The sequence below is a fragment of the Canis lupus genome, chromosome 23 (assembly GCF_011100685.1).
Source record: "Canis lupus familiaris isolate Mischka breed German Shepherd chromosome 23, alternate assembly UU_Cfam_GSD_1.0, whole genome shotgun sequence".
Lineage (NCBI taxonomy): Eukaryota > Metazoa > Chordata > Mammalia > Carnivora > Canidae > Canis > Canis lupus.
The window spans coordinates 16774332-16787915 of NC_049244.1; the positions used below are offsets into that span (position 1 = coordinate 16774332).

Consider the following 13584-nt stretch of genomic DNA (forward strand, 5'->3'; position numbering starts at 1 on the left):
ATCATGTATTGAGATAAGAAAGCAAGGAGCTGCTATAAAGTGATGAATAAGACGTAGATCATGGTGAGACACAAGCAAAGAAATCAATGGTCAAATTTTAAAGATTTGAAGAAAGAGCCAGAAGAGACTCCTAATTCAGCAGTGGGAGAGGGTGGGAATGTCAGGAGAAGCTTCCAAAAGATGAGACAGTTGAACCGAATACAGTGGGTAAGAGTTTACCAAGTGTAAAGAAGATGTCCTAGCCTCTAGGGCTGCCATAACAAAGAACCACTGACAGGGTGGCTTAGAACAATAGAACTTTATTGTCTCATAGTTCTAGAAGTGCAGTGTGAAATTGAGGTGTCCCTCTGAAGGCATTGGGGGAGACTCTGTCCCAGGCTTGCCTCCTGGCTTCTGGTGATTCCTGGGCTTGTAACAGCATCACTGCAATCCTCACACAATGCTCCTTCTGGTTGTGTGTGTGTGTTCAAATTTTCCCTTTTTCCAAGGACATCAATCATACTGGAATAAGGGTCTCTCGTACTCAGGTATGATTTCATCTTAATTTAATTGCATCTGCAGTGAATCTATTTCCAAATAAAGCTACATTCTGTAGGTACTGGGCTTAGGACTTAAACACATGAGTAAGGGTGGGGGACACAATTCAACCTAGCATGGGGGGGTGGGAGGGGGGGTGGAAAGCCAACAAGGCCAGGCAAATTCCTGTACAGTCACTGTAGGAGGACTCTGGGGTGGGGCTGAAGCATGTGCTGGAAAGAGTGGAAGGAGCCTGGGAGAGTGATAAGCAGTCAGATCACAAGAACCCTGGGAGCCGACCACACACCTTGACTCTTATCCTGAAGATCACATCATGGGAAGCCACTGATCAGAGGCATGGCGTAATCAGGTGTGCAGCTTAAAAAAGTTCTCTGACATCACATGGCAGATCAATGGAAAGGGGCAAAATAGAGGCGGGGGAGGGATCCTTTAACAGAAGCAGAGGGCAAAAATAGCAGCTCCTATCTTAAGAACCATTTCTTTAGTCTAATTATTTAATTAATAATTGTTTCCTCATTAACACTAATTTCCTAGAAAGCAGTTATGCTCATAATCAGACTCACTGAGGTCCTACCAAATGCCTTGGTATGGTATGGTATGAGGTTATGGGAATATTTATCATAAATTGCATAGATAGCTGTATCTTAGATATATTATAAATATCTGAGTCAAAATTATGAAGCATATAAATGTGTTGAGAAGGCAGTGCAAAATAAATTAGGCAAAGAAAACAAAATAGATGAGAGAGAAAATAAAAGTCAATACCAGAAGAGTGATGTGTTGCTAAAAGTGAAAATTTTAGGAAAGCCTTCTGAAAGAAGTGGTAATTTGTACAGATCTTTAAAAACAAGGGCAATTTAGACATAATAAGAATGAGCTGAGTTGATGTTTCAATCTCTCATTTTAAAACAAGTTATTACTGTTTTCAACTACCAGGAGCTTAACTAAGAACTCCTTAACAATGCCAAGATTAGGAGTAAAAAAGTCATAATTGGTACACATTGCAAACTGCTTTAGTTTAAAAAACACAAAATTTTTGTAACTCCACACACGGAAATCTATGCCACGTAAATGCCTTGCTTCCAACATTAGCACTTTAACATTAGGAACTGGCTGGCTATTCTAGGGAGACAATATGAAACCTTCTCCCAGAAAAATATACAGCACTGAATGTCAGCACTCTGGCAAGTAAACCACGGCAATGCCTTTCTGAGCCATCCCAACTTGTTCAGAATCCAGAAAGAAAGTGATTCATTTTTGCCCTTTAGGAAACAGGAGCAATTTTCATATTGTGAAATCTTGGCAATGGTTTCCTCTTCACAATAGGCGAGGGGGGAAAAGCTGCATTAGGTACCATCTGTCAAATAAAATCCTTCAAAACTAGCAGTGACACCAGAATAAAAGAACATGGTGCAAATGTGGACAATTTGTTTTATGTGCATAATCCGGTTAAGAGAAGCTGTCTTCAGATGGTTTATTATCCTTCCTTCATAGTGACATTAAAAAATGTCATACTTGAGGCACTTGGGTAGTTCAGTCAGTTAAGTGGCTGACTCTTGTTTTCAGCTCCCGTCAAGATTTCAGGGTCCTGGGATGGAGCCCTGCTTGGAGCTCAGTGCTCAGCCTTTTTGGGATTGTTTCTCCCTCTGCCCCTCTCCCCACTTGGGCATGTGGATGCTCGCACAACTCTCTCTCCAAAATAAATAAATAAATCTTTAAAAAAAAAAAAAAGCGTTATATTAAACAAAGAGAACTTACAGCATGTAACTGGACCTCGTCTTTATTTTAGGCCTCCTACTCTCCTGCTAAAATGCATTCAATGTGGAAATGCCCTCTGCCCCAGGATAAAATTCAGGATGAAAACTCAGTCCTGTGATTTTTCTAATAACTCTGTAAAGAAGAAAGTGGCGGGGAGGGGGCGGGGGGAGGTAGGCAGGCAGGATTACAATCATTTTAAGTTAGAAAACTTGTCTTAGTAGCTAAACCTCTGTAATCTCATATACTAATCATGAATTTCGAACATGATTTTAAAGTAAAACATTCTCCTTTCTTAACTCTGGAGGCTTCTGAAGACAGGAAGCTGGGGGAAGCAGCTTGAACCTGTTCTCATGCTCTTCATCCCCACACCTCCTGCCTCATCCTCCCCTCTTCCCATCAGGATTGCTGACTCATTCTGGGAATCAGAGCAGCGGGAAGATGATGAAAAGAAGCAGAAACCTTTCACTGGTCTGATTCTGTCATTGTCATATGATGACATGTGAGGCTGCCAATTGATGAAAGTTGATTCTCCTTCCCGGGAATTTTCATGTTTTGTTCGGAGACCACCAGAGGGAACATGCACTTCCTATGACACAGGTGAAGCATTTCCTCTCTTTGGCCACTCTCCCCTCTGCTATTTGAAGTGTCCCATCAGTCCACTCCACAGTCTCTCAGTGGCCTCATTACCCCTACAGGTGGCTCTTCCTTTTGGATAGGATTTAAAATGTCTCTCCCTTCTCTTTTCTCTTCTCACATCCTATCCTTGGGAAAGTCTCATTCTCCCTTTAGCACAACAATCTTTAACATCCACCTTCAGACACTTCAGCTGATGGGAAAGTGACTTGTTATAGATGGACCAGGAGGGATGACCCTCTTAATAGTGACGGTACTGATGATGCTAATACTTACTGACTACTTACTAGTGCCAGATACTTTTAACAACACTTTTCCTGAATGAACTCCCTGAATCTTCACAACAAACCTATATGGTAGGAATTATTATCTCTAGGAAACTGAAGCACGGAGAAAGTGCTGAGTCACCTAGCCAGTAAATGGTGGTGCATGGATAGTTCCTCTTTTCATTGCATTCTGGTCTCATACTTAGGTTTCCTGAATGCCTTTTGCCACCACCCCTCTCTCTTGCACACATCCTGTGCCACTCTCCTGAGAGAACTCCTCTCAAGAAAACAGGATTCCTAGTACCATAGACAAATCCTTAAAAGATATATATACTCATGTCAAACCAAGTGGCACAGTGTCTGTTCCAACTCTTGCTTTAACCAGACCTAAGATAATTCACTCTGGATATTTGGCCAACATCAGGAAGAAAAACACAAGGTAACTCAACTGGTCACAAGAATAGACTCCAGTGGTCTTGCCTCATTCCCACCTTGTCCTTTATTTGCTATACTTTCCTTTCTTAGCTTGTTCTTTGATAGAGAAGAAACTAGCCTTGGCTCTTGCAGCTAGACATCGGGTTGTCATCTTGGTCAAAGGCATCTTGGTTTTTTTGTTTGTTTTTTAAAAATGTTTAGATTTATTCATGAGAAACACAGAGAGAAAGGCAGAGACATAGGCAGAGGGAGAAGCAGGCTCCATGCAGGGAGCCTGATGTGGGACTTGATCCCAGGACCCCAAGATCAAGGCCTGAGCGGAAGGCAAACGCTCGACCACTGAGCCACCCAGGTGCCTCAAGGCATCTTGTTAATAGATGAACCAAGTGCTGTTAGACCCCAAGACCACAACCTCTCAGGCCAACTAGGGAACATCAAACATGAAACACTGGAAAACAATCAATTTCCACTTTCTCACACCTGTGACAATTTGGAGAATTCCACAATATAAGTATGTGTGTTTTTAGCCATACATTGGTGCAACATTAGAGCATCTCATCTGCAAAAGCCACTAAGTTGGAGATCATCAGCTATATAGTGAGAACAAATAAAGGTTATTACATTCTATATAAAGAAAAAAACCACAATCCTCCAGTCTGCCTTGAGTGTGTCACTAGCAGATGTGAGGACCCGTGGAATCATATCCAAATTCAACCAATCAGATAGCGACTCCTGAATGCTGAAGATGTCTCCTGCAAATAATTGACTTGTCCCAGCCATCAATTTAAGAAACTATCTGTAGTAGCAGTTAAGAAGGCTTATTTTAAGCAAAACTGATGTATTAAAATATGTATTACAAAAGATTAATGTTTAATAATTAAGTTGGTAGTAACTAACAAGGTTTTGTTCATCTAAAATATCCAATTTAAATGAATAGCTGATTTTTTTTTTTAAATATTTAACTTATTTATTTGAGAGAGAGAGAGAGCAAGCACACAAACTGGCAGAGGCAGAAACAGACTCCTTGCTGAGCAGGGAGTCCAACAGAGGGCTCTATCCCAGCACCCTGGGATCATGGCCTGAACTGAAGGCAGAAGCTTAACCCACTGAGCCACCCAGGCACCCCAAATAGTTAATTTTTAAAAAGAAATGCAAATGGTAATGAACATGGAAAAAATCCTCAACTTCAGTCCTTAATTTTTAAAATGCAAATCAAGGTAACATACCATTTTTTAACCTATCAGACTGAAATAGCACAACTTCTCTCAAAGTTATATATTCCTCTCCTGATTTTATATGCATTTTACACAAATATTCATATTTTTAAATTTAGATTATTTATTTGAGAAAGAGGGAAAACACTCAAACATGAGTATGTGCAGTGGAGGGGAGAGGAACAGAGGGAGAGAGAGAGAATCCTAAACTGACTCTGCCCTGAGCGCAGAGACCCACATGGGGCTTGATCTCAAGACCCAGAGATGGCAACCAGAGCTGAAACCAAGAGTTGGAGGCTTGACCAACTGCACCACTGAAACGCCCCATAGATATTCACTTTTAAAATGATGAAGTCAGAAACGCAGAGCATTTCAAATCCGCAGATATTTCCATTGCATTGACTGGAGAGGAGGTATGGAAGAGAACAGTCCAGAAGAGTCACTGAGGCAAACCTCAAGTTGTGGTAAAAGATACTAACATTTTTGTGGTCCTTGATTCCTTGGGTAAATCTGGTTCCCAAAGGAGTAAATCCATTTACAGCACCACAGTTGATACTTTCAGCAGTATTAGGTTTTATTGTTTTAAAAATATTCCTTAGGCAAGAGGGACTCATGGGTTTGATTTAGTTGTTTTGAATTGTTTGAATTACTAGTAATGTAAATCTTTGTTTTAAAGATGCAATCTTCTTTCATGAAAAATTTTGTTCATTATCACTTATCATACTATTCCCTTATTTGACATATGATATTTACAATGAGTATTCCTTACTCCACTGTTTCATTTTGGTTTGATGTTTTTTAAATTATGCACATTTTCTATTTCTTATAGTCAAATTTGTCTCTCTTTTCCTCAGTAATTATAAAAACATCTTTTCTAAGATAGAAAATTAAGTATGCTCCAAAAATGTGATATATGAGGGTATTTATTTCTAAAATCTTTCACTCTAAAGTCACCAGGAATTAATTTTGACATGTTATTCAAGGTATAGGTTTAAAAATGAAATTTCCTTGTGATTCCTGGCTGGCTCAGTCAGGAGAATGTGTGACTCTTGATATCGGGGTCATGAGTTCGAGCCCCACATTGGGTGTAGAGATTACTTAAATAAATAAAACTTAAATAACAAAAAAACAAAAACAGGTTTAAAAGATAAAATAAAATGAAGTTTCCTGTCCCTCCACAATTGCTGAGCTGGGCTGTCAATACCATTTAATGAAGAATTGCTCTCTATACTCATTTGAGGTAGCTGTCTCACTGTATGTACTCATATCCCAAAATCTCTGCAGATTTCATCAGAATTTGCATAGAATCCAGTTCAAGTTTTATCTGTGGTCACTGTCCCACCCCAAACCCAAACATATGTCATCCACCTAATCAACAAGCCCAGCAGTGTCTAATCCAAAGCATCTCTTAAAGCCAGTGATCTCCATGTTTATTGCAACACCCAGAGCTCAAGCCACTAGCATCACTTGCTTAGACCAGTTCACAAACTCTGAACTCCTTTTCTGACAGCTGGAGGGATACTTTAAAAATATAAATCCTGCTTATAATCCTCTGCTGCTCATATTGCTATTATATAGCATTTAGACTAAAATGTAAAATGCTTATTCGGGGACCACGAGTGCTGTACGATCTGGTCCCTGAGCACCTTTCTCATCTCCTCTCACGTCACTGTCTGCCACTGTCTCCAGAACCGTCTCCTTTCAGGTTCAAGAAAATCATAAATTGGTCCTCACATGGCGGGTGCTGTGTGTGCTGCCCCCATGCTGAAAATGCACTTCCTCCTGATTCAGGCTGCTGCCCATCTTTGGGGCTGATAGGAACCCCGAGGGTGGGCTTCCCTGGGCTCTCTGTCCAGAGCGGTTCTCCCATCAGCTTTTCATACCAACTGGCTCTACTTTCTCCCTCACTCGTATCAGGATCTGCAATTGCCTTACCTACTTGTTTTCTGGTTTGTCTTCTGTATCCTCTTTTACAAATTCCTTGAAAGGAAAGATCTTGTGTGTCTTCTTCATTCCCATACACCCAGCACTTTGTATAGTGAAGGTTACACAGTAAGTGTCCGGCTGGATGCTGAGCAGGAGGATGAACAGACAGGAGTCCCCTGGTGCTCTTCCCCAGCACCTCCATCCCTAGATTAATGTCTTCTGCAGTGACTTAGTGTTTGTTACCCCCAAGTATTCATTTTCCCCCTTTCCTGTTCCTTACCACTCTCTATGTTTGTGAGGTTGTGTGTGTGCCATCCCCAAGGCCAGGAGTGGCCTGATCTCTCTAGGCACAGACACTGGTTCAGTGATGACCAGGATAGGAAAGCTACTTCAGGTCTGAGACTAGAGAAGAAGCCAGGAGCTTCTGGGGAAGACTCTGCCTTTTTCTTCCATATTGTTAAGATATGAATTAGACTTGATGTAGTCCCAATGAGAATCCCAGCAGGCTTTTTTTTTTTTTTTCATAGCAAAAGGAACAATAAAAGGAAGAAATTAACAAAGATAAATGAAAATATGCATGAATACATCGTTTTTCTTTTTCTAAAATAGTGATTTAAGTAATTTAAGTGTTTAGTTCATTTACCTCCTCTTTTTCATTTTGTTTTATAAACTCATTTAAAGCTGCAGCTTTGGGCACCTGGGTAGCTCAGTTGGTCAGGTGTCTGCCTTTGGCTCAGGTCATGATTTCAGGGACCCAGGATCAAGCACCACATCTGGTTCCCTGCTCAGAGGGGATCCTACTTCTCCCTCTCTCCCTACTTCTCCCCCTGCTTATGCTCTCTATCTCTGTCAAGTAAATAAATAAAACATTAAAAAAAATAAAGCTGCAGCTTTATAGGGACACTTGGTTGGCTCAGTGGTTGGGCATCTGCCTTTGGCTCCAGTCATGGTCCCGGGGTCCTAGGATCGAGTCCTGAATCAGGCTCCCCAAGGGAAACCTGCTTCTCCCTCTGCCTATGTCTCTGCCTTTCTCTCTCTCATGAATAAATAAAATCTTAAAAAAAAAAAAAAAACCCTGCAGCTTTATAGATATTTGTCAAGCTAAATCTAAAATTCATATGGAAATGTAAAGGACCTGAAGCAACTGTAGTCTGGGCTGCATCCTATTAGTGTGGGCATGTGCTACTCATATGCTTTGCTTACTCTTTTAAAGATACCTTAATTCTATTCTTAATTCCTCCCTTAGTCCCAATATTGTTAGAAAAGATTGACTGCTTAGCTTCTGTAAATTCCAAAGAGGTCTGAGTTTTAAACATTCAAATCTACACTGCTGATTTACATTTTTTTTTGGTAATGGTTAAAAAACATCATCTTCCTGTTTTCTAATTTCAACCATTTGGGAAGCTAAAAAGAAATTTGAGACTTCTTTTTTGAAAAATATTTTAAAGATTTTATTTATTTATTTGAGAGAGACAGAGAGAGCATGCACAAACCTAGGAAGAGGAAGAGGAAGAGGGAGAAGCAGGCTCCCCACTGAGCAGGGAGCACAAAGCCAGAGCTCCATCCCAGGACCCCAGGATCATGATCTGAGCTGAAGGCAGATGCTTAACCAAATGAGCCACCCAGGTACCCCTTGAAGATATTTTTTATAAAATTTCCTCAAATTCTTGAAATGTCCTGTCCCATAACTTTAAAAGTAACTATCACCTTAAGTTTCAATCATCTAATTGGTGCCTTTTGTCCATCATATATTTATGAACCTAAGAATGAAAACCAAGTCTTTATCCTGTAGGTCCCTATGCCCTGTGCCATCAGATCTCTTCAGAGAGAGAAGAAATAGAGGTTCAGCGGCTAGTTTTAATGGAGAAACGGCTTCACTCCCTAAACTGTCACACTCTGTCACACATCTGAGAATTTTCAACAGAAAAGTAATTGGCCACTTTCCTCATGTTCTGAAAGGGGAAATCTGAGGACATTCGCACAATTTTCATAAATCTGGGGTACTTAACAGTCCTCTTCTCCACATCCAGTTGCTGCAGTTCATTTTGTATCAATGTGTATACTCTGAACTCCTAAATACAGAAAGTTAATTGAAAGTATACTATTGGCCTTCTTAGACAAAGATAATATACTGGCAAAAATATTGCTTTCTGTCTTTACAGGCACAGATAAAGAGATTGACATTACATCCATTCCTTTTCTCTGGAATCACAAGTTTAAGCATTGTACTCAGCAGTAGTAATACTAGATCTTTAAAGATCTAGGAGGCATGCAAAAAATAAATAAGTAACAAGCAATCTATAAGTAGTGATTCTTTGGTTTAATTCAAACATTCACTTTTTCTAGATAACATCTTAAAAATATATTTTTTCTTTCAAATTAAATTGTCTTCTTTCTGTTGTTGCCATTCTTTGGTTCATTTTGTATTACCAGTAACATTTGTAAGATCACATTATAATAATAGTAACAAGGAATGCTGGGGTGACTCAGCTGGTTAAGTGGCTCAGGTCATGATCTCAGGATCCTGGGATCGAGCCCCACATCTGGCTCTCTGCTCTGTAGGGAGTCTGCTTCTCCCTCTCCCTCTGTTCTCTTACTCTCTCAAATTAATAAACAAAATCTTAAAAAAATAATAATGACAATGTTAAAGAATTAATAGATTTAACAATCCTAAAAGACATAAATCTAACCTTATTAATCCTGGCATCCTCAAGGCTAGGACAGAGCCTGGCACCTATTCAGTCCTTTATAAATTTGTGTTAAATTTGTGTTAAATGTAGCTGGCACTGAAAAAATGCTGTAGTCCTAGGAAAAGCGTTATGTTGTCCAAGATAAATCACATACCTGGAGTCAGTTGTTAAGATCCTTTGACTTATTTGGTACTCTGCTAAAGTCTTTCTCCCTATTCTGGAAGCTCATTTAATCCAACTATAGTTTTTTGGTAGCAACGGTTTATAATCCTACTAAAGAAGGAGGAAGGGCAGCCCAGGTGGCGCAGCAGTTTAGCGCCACCGTCAGCCCAGGGCGTGATCCTGGAGACCCGGGATCGAGTCCCACGTCAGGCTCCCTGCATGGAGCCTGCTTCTCCCTCTGCCTATTTCTCCCTCTGCCTGTGTCTCTGCCTCTCTCTCTCTCATGAATAAATAAAAATAAAAACATTAAAAAAAAAAAAAAAGAAGAAGGAGGAAGACCAGGACAAAATAGGGGGAGAAGAGAAGGAAAAAAAAAAGGAAAAAGGTATATAAACAACATTTTTCTACCTTATCTCTCTTATTGCTTTTTGTTCATAGTGAGCCATCTAGGAAGTAGATTTGGGTCCAGAAGAGATAGTCTATACCAGGTGTTCAATTAGATATCCTATAGTCCATATTCAGCCCACAGATATGCTTTCTTGGCCCTAGACAACATTTTTCTGGATTTTAAGATATGTAAATGGTTTTCAATATTTTAAAATCCAGAAATTTGCACAAATATCTAAATTCTGATCTTTCTTGAATAAAAATGAGAAGAATTAACAAAAGTAGTCTCTTATTCTCACCAGGTGGCAGTGGGCTAGGGCTGAATCATGATTGTCTCTTTAGATGGGGGGGTCCAATGTGCCACAGACACCCCAATTCCAATTCTGTCTGCAATCTCTAATGTCAGCTGCACTTGTGATGGCTGCATTGCAGACAGCAGTCAAGCATGGTGGCTAAGGGCATGGACTCTGGACCAGGTTGCCTGGGTTTGAATCTAGATTCCATCATTTTTGACCAGTGTTCACTTTAGGGAAGTTGCCTGATCTTTCTGTACCTTGGTTCCTTATTTGTAAAGTGGGATAATAGCTGTTACCCAACTTTGTGATGAGAATTAAATGATTCTATACACGAAATACTTAAAATAGTGCCCCCCCACACACACATATACACTGCAGTAAACACCAGGTATTATCACCATCTTGCCTGAGCTGTGTTTTCTTATGGTGGAGTTAAGAAAAAAAATCAAATAGCACTTAACCTTCTGTCTCTATTGAAAGTGGAAAATATACAATAGACTCAGAAAGCAAATCATATTTCTGCATGTGGAATATGGAAATAAAATGTATGTGTGTCAAAAAAATGGATGACCCATTATGAAATAATGCACAGTAAGAACTTTAACCAGAAATACAAAAAACTATGGAAAATGATCGTCAAAATAAAAGATTGGTGGGCGCCTGGGTGGCTCAGTCAGTTTGGTGTCTGCCTCAGCTCAGGTAATGATCCTGGGCTGGGGTCCTGAGATCAAGCCTCAAGTTGGACTCCCTGCTCACTGGGGAGCCTGCTTCTCCGTCTCCCTCTTGCCCCCTGCTTGTGCTCTCTATCTCAAATAAATAAATAAAACCTTTAAAAAATAAAATAAAAATTGGGATTTCAACAAGAGTTCTTTAAAAATTCAAGCAGTATAATTGATCTTGATATAAAATACAATAACATATTAAGAGACAAGAAAGTGACAGTAACACTGCTTCCCTCATTCACTTTATCTGCCTGGGTCTTAATAGGCATCAGGTCTGGTTTCAGGACAAGTCTAAGAACACCCCCCACAAACAATAGTTGTCTGGGTGAAGCAAACTGAACTAAAACCCCCAAACATTAGAAAAGCCAAGTGTAAATCTGTTTAATGTTTACAGTATTGTAAAGAAGAAAATGCTAGAAAACTGTGAATATGAAAAATCACATTTCTAAACAAACAACTTAATAATACAATAAATATAAAATAGACTTCTGCAAAAGGTGGCCCAGGCTTACAGAACACTTTCTTCCACAAAACAAACAAAATGAACAAAAGCCATACTACACAAAGAATAAGCCAGCCATGCTAAAACAAAGGAGCAAATAACCTACTATTATAAACCATGATAAGAATAATCTAGAAGAGGGGCACTGGGATAGCTCAGTCCGTTGAGCATCCAACTCTTGATTTTGGCTCAGGTCATGATCTCAGGATCAGTGGGGAGTCAGCTTGAAGATGCTTTCTCTCCTTCTACCTCTCTTTGCCCTCAAACAAATAGATGAATCTTTTAAAAAGAAGATGAAAAGGGGACCCCTGGGTGGCTCAGTGGTTGAGCATCTGCCTTCACCTCAGGGTCTGATCCTGGGATTCTGGGATTGAATCCTCACATTGGGTTCCCTGGGGGAGCCTGCTTTTCCCTCTGCCTGTGTCTGTGCTTTTCTCTGAGCAGGGAGCCTGCCCTGGGGCTCGATCCCAGAACCTGAGATCATGACCTGAACTCAAATCAAGACCTGGACACTTAAGGAACTGAACCATCCAGGCACACCTAAATGTTCTTATTTTTTGAAGGGAAAACAACATGTCAAACTTACAAGAAGATAGGTATAATGTAGATACAATGGACTGGAAACTAAATCTCAAAGTCTACAGTCAGAAATTCAAAGGCGTGAGGCAGTGGCTGTACTAATTCATTCACACAGTCGATTTCAAGGTATGAAACATGTTCTATGGCTGAGACCCTGCACCAGGCATTGAGAATCCAAGCAGCGAATGAAATAGACAGATACACACTCTGCCATGATACGTCCATTCCACCTGGTTGTCCTTATTCACAATAGTCTATAAAAGCAGTTGTGTTTCTGAGGCATAAAAAAACATAAGTATAAGGGGTGCACGTGGGTGGCACAGTCGGTTAAAGGCCAGACTTTTGGTTTTGGCTCGAGTCATGATCTTGGGATCCTGAGACCTAGCCCCACATGGGGTTCCATGCTGGGCGTGAAGCCTGCTAGAGATTCTCTCTGCCCTCCACTCCCTCTCCTCCCTCCTGCCCATGTGCACATGCTCTCTCTTTTCAAAAAAATAAAAAAATAAAAAAACAATAATAATAAATAATTAAAATTTTTAAAAACTTAAATATATTACTTAAAGCCATAAAAATAGTCACTAACAGCAGGTTTTTTCTGAAATACGGGTAAAGTATGGAGAGGGAGAAAAGAAGACAAAAGATATAGACTGCATCACACACAAAAAGAAGAAAACAAAAAAGGTGGCAAGAAGTAAAATCATAAAATAAAATGGCAGAATTGAGACCAAACATGAAGCATGACTATATTACTATGTAAAACAGATCGCTATATTATATAGCTATACTATGTGGTATAACTGCAAAACGTTTGAAAATTTATGAACTAAATAGATGGATGAGAATAAGAGAAAATAGAAAAAAAGCTTTAAAGGGCATTTCCAGGTTGTATTCATTTCAGGGATACATTCTTATTAAACTGATACAGGTATTTAAGCTGTTCCATAGATAATAAAAAAAAGTTCTAGCTTATTTTTGCAAAGTTAGCATACTATTGTGATTGAAATCTGACAGACAACACAGACCAATTTCTTTTTTAAGTATTTATGAAAATTCCCAAATAATAGATTAGCATGAGAAGTCTAGCAATGTGCTATGGATATGGGTATAAAATATGACTATAGTCAGTTTACTCCAGGATCACAGGGGTATTACATATTAGAGAATCTCTTAGTAAAATTCACCATAATGATAGATTAAATAGGAAAAACTAAACTAATATCTGTGGAAACCAGAGTTGCCAGAGATGAGGGGGTTGTGAAAAGGGACTGATGACAAAGGAGCACTTGTGAATTTTTCAGGGTGATGGAAACTTTCCTTATCTTGACTATGGTATTGGTTACACAATTGTATACATTTGTCACAACTTATCAAACTACACACTTCTAAAAAGAGTGAATCTTTAGGGGTACCTGGTTGGCTCAATGGTTGAGCATCTGCCTTTGGCTCAGGTCATGATGCCGGCATCCTGGGATTGAGT

General features: G+C 39.7%; 1 protein-coding gene across 1 annotated transcript in view; it reads left to right on the plus strand.

The window, feature by feature from the left end:
- The first annotated feature begins 330 nt into the window (after positions 1-330).
- EOMES (eomesodermin) overlaps positions 331-13584 on the plus strand; it is a 36000-nt gene continuing 22746 nt past the window's right edge. The window contains exon 1 of the mRNA XM_038570654.1: positions 331-527. The gene's annotated coding sequence lies outside the window, so the exon portion shown is untranslated. The remainder of the gene's footprint in view (positions 528-13584) is intronic.